This window comes from Prionailurus viverrinus, chromosome C1, assembly GCF_022837055.1.
Source record: "Prionailurus viverrinus isolate Anna chromosome C1, UM_Priviv_1.0, whole genome shotgun sequence".
Lineage (NCBI taxonomy): Eukaryota > Metazoa > Chordata > Mammalia > Carnivora > Felidae > Prionailurus > Prionailurus viverrinus.
Window position 1 is genome coordinate 197,139,266 of NC_062568.1, and position 8,717 is coordinate 197,147,982.

Genomic DNA, 8,717 nt, shown 5'->3' on the forward strand with positions numbered 1-8,717 from the left:
TGGCATGGGGCTGGAATAGGGTCAGCCAAGCTCCTAGGCTCATGGTCTTAACCACCTGGTGACCCAGCCTCCTAACGGTCATTATGGGGGTTCCATTCTAACCTTGGATGTTTCCTTTCTGTGTACAATGCTAGATGCTTGTAAAGCAAAGACACAGCCTTTTGCCCATGAAGAACGTGACTTGTGTCCTGCAAATGTAAGTTGTGAAAAGACACCTTGCTCCATGGAGTGCCTGGCTGGCTCAGTTGGTAGAGCATGAGACTCTTGATCTCAGGGTCGTGAGTTCAAACCCCATGTTGAGCATGGAGCCTACTTAAAAAAACAAAACAAAAACCCACCTTGCTCCAGGAGCAGCAAAGGAAGCATGGGGTGTGTGTGTGTGTGTGTGTGTGTGTGTGTGTGTGTGTTTGGTGTTCTAAGGGAACAGGTCCTGAGGGGAAGCTGGAAGGCAGTGTCCTGGCCACAAGGAGTCTTCTTCCCCGGGCAGTGCATCCCCCTGAGACAAGCCAGTCACCCCCAGGCAGGCTCCTTAGAGGTGCTGGGGAAACACTTGCTGGATAAATGACCATAAACTTGCAACAGCTGATCTGCTGTCCGTTGCGACGATACACATGATCCTGAGGCGCAGAGGGAAAATGCTCGCGGTGTGAAGGTAATTAGCATTCCGCTGACCAGACATACCCAGCTTGGCTGTTTTAGCTCTTCTCAGTTTGCCAGCATTTTGCATCAGAATTCAAGTCAGCAGTTTTCCCTGAAACTAATACCCAAGTTTCTATTGAGCAGCCACTAGGAAGTCAAAACACAGGGAGAGGGCAATTGGCAGAGGTAGAGCTCTAGGCCATTGAGCAGCACCAGCAGGGCGCCTGGTGCTGTCCTAAGCCTGGTCCTCTTTACTTCAACCCAGTGGGGCAGGAGGTGGGAAGAATGAATCCTTTTAGAGATGAGAAAGCAGCTCAGAGAGGGCAGGGGATGTATCTAAAGTCACACAGTGAGAGGCAGAGCTGAGATCTGAGTCCAAGTCTAGCCTCACGCCAGCACCTCGACTGCTGTGCCTGTGGTCCTCAAAGAGTGTTCCCCAGACCGGCTGCAGCAGGATCACCTGGGCACTTGTTAGAAATGCAGATTACCAGGCTCCACGCAGAACTACTGAATCCAAAACCGTGGATGTTGGACCCAGCAGCCTGTGTCTTAGCAAGCCCTCCAGGTGATTCTGTGTGAATCTCAAGTGTGAGACCCACAGACCATTGCTATAGTGGTCCCTGAGCCTCACCTGCCCGCAGTCAGATGGGGACCAACCGGAGTGGGACAAGCCAAATAACTCCGGTCAAGACATTTTAGGATAGAGCCAGGGGGAGGGAGAGAGTTCTGGGGCTTCTGAAAAGGTTTCATGAAAGAGATGACATTTGAGCCTGGCCACGACGAATGGAAGGACTTTAAAGATTATAAATGGAAGAAACGGGGCACCTGGGCGGCTCAATCAGTTAAGCGTCCGACTTCGGCTCCGGTCATGATCTCACGGTTCGTGGGTCTAAGCCCCGCCTGTGTCGGGCTTTGCGGTGACAGCTCAGAGCCTGGAGCCTGCTTCGGATTCTGTGTCTCCTTCTCTCTCTCTCTGTCCCTCCCCCACTCGTGCTTTTTCTCTCAAAAATGAAGAAACATTGAAAAAAAAATTTTTTTTTTTTAAATTTTTTTTTTTTTTCAACGTTTATTTATTTTTGGGACAGAGAGAGACAGAGCATGAACGGGGGTGGGGCAGAGAGAGAGGGAGACACAGAATCGGAAACAGGCTCCAGGCTCTGAGCCAACAGCCCAGAGCCCGACGCGGGGCTCGAACTCCCGGACTGTGAGATCGTGACCTGGCTGAAGTCGGACGCTTAACCGACTGCGCCACCCAGGCGCCCCGAAAAAAATTTTTAAATAAATAAATAAATGGAAGAAAAAGCCTTTCAGGCAGAGCAGAGGCACGGAGGCCAGAGAGTGCCTGTTCGTAAGTGGGATAGAGGTCAGTTCATGAAAAGCTTTGCAGGCAAGGCTGAAGGGCCTGGCCCTTATCCTGGAGGCAGTGGGGGGCCGTGGTAGGTTTTTGAACAGAGGTACGCTCAGTGCAAAGTTCCAGTGTTTCGCAGTATTTTCCTGCTCACCCACTGTAGCAGGCAAAATAATGGTCCCCGAAGATGTCCATGTTCTAGTCCCCAGAGCCTGTGATTGTGTTATGTTACATGGCAGGGGGAAATGAAGATTGCAGGCCGAATTGAGGCTGATAATCAGCTGACCTTGAGATGGGGAGCTTGCTCTGGATTATCCAGGTGGGCCCAGTATAATCACAGGGTCCTAATAAGTGACAGAAGGAGGAAAGTCAGAGCCAGAGTGAGTGAGAGATTTCAAGATGTTGCACTGCTGCCTCTGGGGACGGAGGAAGGGGCCACGAGCCAGGAATGCGGGTGGCCTCTAGAAGCTGGAAAGGCAGGGCATCCAATGACCAGAGCCTCCAGAAGGAACCCAGTCTTGCCGACACCTTGATTTTAGCCCAGTGAGACCCATTTGAGGCTTCTGACCTCCAGAGCTATGGGATAAACCTTCAGAAGACTGCAGAAAACTGTCTTCTTTTTTTCAACCAAAGACAATAACATCCGTCACCATTTTCTGAGTGCTTACAGTGCGTACTTCACGAACATGCTCCCTTTAATCCTCACAACAGCCCCATGACATAGGCCTTATTATCTCCATTTTCCATGTGGGGAAACTGAGGCTCGCCGGAATGAATAAGGAGTACAGCCAGCACTGAAGCCCAGGCCTGTCTCCAAAGCTTGTACCCACCAGGCTGGAGAGGACTTTAGACCATGGTGACAGCTTTCACTTGGGGGTGCCTGGAAGGGCTTCGGCGAAAGGAGGGCCTTTCCTGGCTGGAGCAGGGGCACACTGTTGGAGGGCCCTGGACCCCTGGACATCCTCCCCTTCTAATGAGGAACTCGGCAAAGTCAAACTTGAACTTCTCGGCACAAACCCCCGCCCCCCTGCCTTGGATCTGCTTTCAACTAGGCCATGGAAGACTGACGCCCAGGTTCACAGCCAGATTGCTTGTGTTTGTCTCCTCGTCCCAGGTAAGTCCCTCACTTCTCTCGGTTTTATTTCCTACTCTGTAAAATGGGGATAATAATAGAACCTACTTTTGAGAGTGTTCTATGGGTTATGGCACGTATGTAACAGACTTAACTCATTACCTATACGAAGCAAGTCTAAACCTCGTTATCACTATTTTCTTTTTAAAAAAAAATTTTTTTTAACGTGTATTTATTTTTTTGGGGACAGAGAGAGACAGAGCATGAACGGGGGAGGGGCAGAGAGAGAGGGAGACACAGAATCGGAAGCAGGCTCCAGGCTCTGAGCCATCAGCCCAGAGCCCGACGTGGGGCTCGAACTCACGGACCGCGAGATCGTGACCTGAGCTGAAGTCGGACGCTTAACCAACTGAGCCACCCAGGTGCCCCACGTTATCACTATTTTCATTATCAGTTCATGTCGTGGGAGACCCGCCCCATCCCAAGACTCCTTCTCAGGCACAGTGGCGGTGATCGACTGTGCAGATGAATTCCCACACATACGCTTCTAATATGAATATTTTTACGTGCTCACAAAATATTTCTTTAGGAGCTTTCAACCTTTTGTGGGTTTTGTGGGGACCCTTTGGGACTCTAATGACAACTACAGACTTTTGTATGTGTGGTTAGTCCATACCCTTCTCTGAAAATTGCCCCTGGGTGCACAGGGATAGGTTCCTGCAGCTATGCTTGGACTCTGTGGGTGTTGGTGGGCCCCCACAGCTCGCAGGCAGCCTGGCTCACCCTAACGGGCATCCGGGGCTACTTTATCCAGCTTTCCAGCTGTGCAGGCTGTATACTGCCCCACTCTAAGGGGCGCCATGATGTAGACTACAATTCACAACCCTGGGGTTGTACAACATGGAGTCTTGTGAGCTTCTGATCCAGACTGGGGCTCCCCAACTCTCTCTCTCCCAAGGGAGTTTACGTGTTGAGAGTCTAAGATTAGTCTCTACTGGCAGCTCAAACTGAGGATACGTAAATGAAGACCATTTGGCCCTGGAGAGCAGCTGCTCTTGACTCTTGAGTGCTTTCCAGTCTCTCGTGGGACTCCTGGGTAAGAAAGATCTTGCACAACTTGAAACCACAGGCTCATGGAGCTCACAGTCTGGCAAAGGGTGGGAGTGGGTCCACACACACACACACACACACACACACGTGCACACGCGGGAAGTGAGAGGAAAACAAGGAAACATGAAACGTAATGAGAAAGCTCGGGAGCCTATGGGAAGGGCACCAAACCATCTCACAGCCTCAGGGAAGGTTTCCTAAGGCAGTGATATCTGTGACATCTGGGTCATGAGGATGAAGAGGAAATGGCCAGGCAAAGAATAGTGCAGGGAAAAGTAACAGCCAGAGCGTGAGCAGAGAGGTGGCGGTCTGCTGGCCTTAGGAATTGGGCAGAGGTCAGTTTTCTTCTCCTGAAAGAGAGGATTGAAGAAGCAGATGTGGCTAGAGGGGAAGGGGCTTGTGGTCTTGCAAAACAGTGCAGACTTGATCTTGAGGCGGGGGGCGGGGGGGAGTCCCTTTTGCATCCATTTTCCCTCGGCAATCCTCATTTTCACTTCTGGTCTTTGGTCTCATCCCATCCCACGACATGCGATGTGAATTCTCTACTCCCTGGAGCTCAGCCTCGAATCTTCAGAAGGTAGATTGTAGAGCAGTAGAAGAAACAGGGATTTTGACATTAGATAAACCTGGATTCTAATCCTCAGGAAACTGAGGCCCACAGAGATTAAACAATTTACCCAAGGTAGATAGCAAAGGCAGGATTCAAACCCAGGCAGTCTGGTTCCAAAGCCTGGGTACATAACCAAGCCCTAATAAGGAAAGGAAGTCCCCCCTTTCAGAGAACTTATATTCTAATGGAGGGAGCAAACAATAAAAAAATAAGACAAATAAGAAAAGCAAGCATGTTACAAGGCGTAAATGCTAAATAGGAAAAAATAGAGCAGGGTAAGGGTGACGGAGAGTATGGCAAGAGACCGGTGGTTGCAGTTTTAGATGAGATGATCAGGATAAGCATCATCAAGGTGGTGACAGTTGAGCTAAGACTGGAAAAAAGTGAAGGAGTTGACCACGTGCACATCTGTGGAAAGAGCACTCTAGGCAGGGGGCGCAGCCAGTGCAAAGGTCCTGTGGCAAGAGTGTGCCTAGTATATTCAAAGAACAAGGAAGTCAGTGTGCCTGGAACAGAGGTGGAGAACAAGGGGAAGAGTAAGGGTAGATGGAGTCAGAGTGAGACAGGCTTATACAGGGACTTGCAGGCCATGTGGAAACTTGGCTTTTAGTCTGAGTGAAATGGGGAGCCATTAGAGGGTTTTAAGCAGTGAAATTACATGACATTTTGTATTCTGACATGATATTTTAAAGGATCACTTGTTTCTCTGTTGAGGGTAGACTATAGAGGAGCAAGGGTGGAAGCTGAGAGACCAATCAGAAGGTTCCTGAAGTAATCCAGGCACGAGATGATATGGCTTAAATCAGGCTGGTAGCAGTGAAGTGATGAGGAGTGGTGGATTTGGAATCGATTTCGGGTATAGATCCAACAGATGTCTCGATGTGGGGAAGGAGGTTTGGGGGGGGAAATCTAAAGTTCAGCTTTAGATACGTTAAGTTCAAGATGCCCCAGCTGACTTCCAGGATCTTCAAGGAGGCAGATGGATAGAAGAGGCTGAAGTTCAGGAGAGAGGCCCAGGCTGGCGTTACAAGTTTGGGAATCATCAGGATCTGAATGGTATTTAAAGTCATGGGACGAGGTGGGATCATCAAGGGCCTAAGCACACATAGGAGAGGAGGTGACCAAGGACCAGGGTCCTCAGTGTTAAGAAACCAGAAAGAACAGGAAGAACTGACATACACAGGAGATCAAGAAGAAGTCACCAGTGAGGGAGGAAGAAAATCAAGACAGTGTGGTGTCCTGAAGGCCAAAGGAAGAAAGTAGCGTAAGAAGGCACAAGGAAGCTGCTGGAGGCCACGCAGGGTGAGAACTGAGCATTGACCACTGGGCTCAGCAATATAAGGGGTGTAGCAGTGACCTTGATGAGAGCAGCTGCAGTGGCTGGTGGGGGCAAGATTCTGATCAGAGGGAACGTAAGAGAATATTGAAGTTCAGGCCTCTTTCCAGAACTCCTACCTCTGTCCCCTGTGGCTCCGCGGCGCATGCTTCTGGGCCTCCCTGAGCTCGTCTCTCACCCTCCCCACCACTCAATCCCAGCAATATCCTGGGTTCTCCCGTTGATAGATGCAATTTGCCTGCGACCCGAAATCGATCGAAGTTATTTTACCGGAAAGAAAAATATTGGAGGAGAGGAATTGGGTACGGTGAATACAGCAGTGACTTTCAATCACTTCAGCTGCAAAGGGGAGCAGAGAAATGGGGCAGTGGCTGGGGGGAGAAGTCAAGAGGAAACGTTTTATCATGTGAGCTGTTGAGGCAAGTGTCTGTGCTGATGGGAGTGGTTTTTCTGTATTGTCTTCCTTCCCTGTCTTTGCTCATTCTGTCCCCAGCTCCCTCAGATCCTTCGGGGCTCAGCTCAGGTGCCCTTTCTTCTCTGAAGCCTCCCCAGCTTCCCTGAGCCACACGTGGAAAGTCTCTCTTTTCCCCTCCCCCACCCCTAATTCTCAGAGCACCTCTTTTTTTTTTTTTTTAATGTTTATTCATTTTTGAGAGACAGACAGAGCATGAGCAGGGAAGGGGCAGAGAGAGAGGGAGACGCAGAATCCGAAGCAGTCTCCAGGCTCTGAGCTGTCAGCACAGAGCCCGACGCGGGGCTCGAACTCACGAGCTGTGAGATCATGACCTGAGCCGAAGTCGGGCGCTCAACCGACTGAGCCACCCAGGCGCCCCTCAGAGCACCTCTTCAAGGGCCTTTACAAGTTGCATCTTCTGATTATTTGAGTACAAGTTCCTTGAGAACTGCTCCATATCTTGCCCATCATTGTAGCCACAGCTTCCCCATTCCTCATTTTCCACTCAGGAATACACCTAGAATTGCTTGATGAATGTTGAGTGAACGAGTAAATTCCGGAGAGTCAGATTTGCACAGGCTGGTCCAGGAACCTTGAGACAGCTACTTCATAAGGAGTGTGCCTCAAACGCTTCCCCTGAATAGTCCTAGTAAAGTGAGTGTTTATGTCAGGGTGGTCTGGTAAACAACTTGAAGCAACTGGAAATTTCCTTGAAGGCACATGTTTTCTCTGGAAATTCCCCCAAATTGTGTAATTTATGCTGACACAGCCCTGGGTTTGTCTTATTTCCCCCCAAATACTGTAATTTACCTAATGTTTGTTATTTCGTTTTCTCCCCAAAGTCTTGAAATAAAACTTATGCTTCAGAAAGGGGGCCACCATAGTAGCACGTGTCTCTCAGTTTGAGTATCTGATAGAGGGTTTGACATTTGAAGTAGTTGCTTCACAAAACAGGAAGGAATTTGTTAGCCTGAAAGATATTACGACAGTATTCTGTCGTATATTTTTAAGTTTTATTTATTTTGAGATAGCGCGAGAGAGCGCATGAGCATGGGAGGGACAGAGAGAGAGGGAGAGAGACCAACCCAAGCAGGCTCCATGCTGTCGGCATGGAGCCCCATGTAGGGCTCCATCTCACCAACCATGAGATCATGACCTGAGTCAAAACCAAGAGTCGGGCGCTTAATCGACTGAGCCACCCAAGCACCCCCAAGAGGCAATGTTTTCAAGTTAGGTAACATAGTTTGGTGATTAATAATAAAACAAAACAAAAAATAAACTCATGCAGACCTGGGTTGGGTTGGAATCTTGGTTATATTACTTGTTCATTCTGATTTTATACCAATTAACCTCTCTAAGCTTTAGCTTTCCCACCTGTAACACAGAGACAGCAAGAATAATGTTACCTGCCTCACTGGGTTGTTGGGAGTATTGAGTTAACTATTACTTGTATAGTCCTTGGCATTGTGACCGGTACATAGGAAGTTCTGGATAAATAAATAGGTAGGCCGGAGGCCCAGATCAGCAAACAGGTGGTTACAGTCCACAGTGAGAACTGCTGTAGCGGGGATACCAGGGTCTGTAGGAGTGCCTAGAAGGACATTGGGGAAGACTTCCTGAAGGCAGTGACATTGAATTTGGGCAGTTGAAAGGAGGTCAGGGGGTGTTATGGGTCAGCAGGAAGAATATCAAGAGGGCTCAGATCATATCAGGGATGGGGTGGTGAGAGATAAGGCAGGAGCAGCTAGCCATGCAAAAAAAAAAAAAAAAAAAAAAGCTGGACTTCATCCAGACAGCAATGGGACCATTGAAGAGCTCTAAGCAAGGCAGTATCAGATCAGACCTGTAAGACTGGGGGCAGGCAGACCCGTGAGGAGATAAGAGGTGGTATGGACTGGACTGGGGTTAGCCCAGAGAAGGTGGCCACATGTGTGAGACATTACGAGGCAGTGATAAGACTTGATTGAGTGGAAATTGGTGGAAGGAAACAGGGAGGATGACCCCGAGGGGGTGCATGGTGGTACCTTCCACTAAGACAGGGACAGAGAAGAAGCCAGATCTGAGGGCAGGTTCCAAGATGGCAAGTTCAGTTTTAGACATGTAGAGTTTGAGAGGTCTGCCTGTGATATAAGCATGTGAAACCATCCC

General features: G+C 49.2%; 1 non-coding gene across 1 annotated transcript; it reads left to right on the forward strand.

Moving 5' to 3' along the window:
• The first annotated feature begins 230 nt into the window (after window positions 1-230).
• On the forward strand, window positions 231-303 carry TRNAK-CUU (transfer RNA lysine (anticodon CUU)). Its single transcript has one exon. It is a non-coding gene; the product is annotated as a tRNA-Lys (tRNA).
• The last annotated feature ends 8,414 nt before the right edge of the window (window positions 304-8,717 follow it).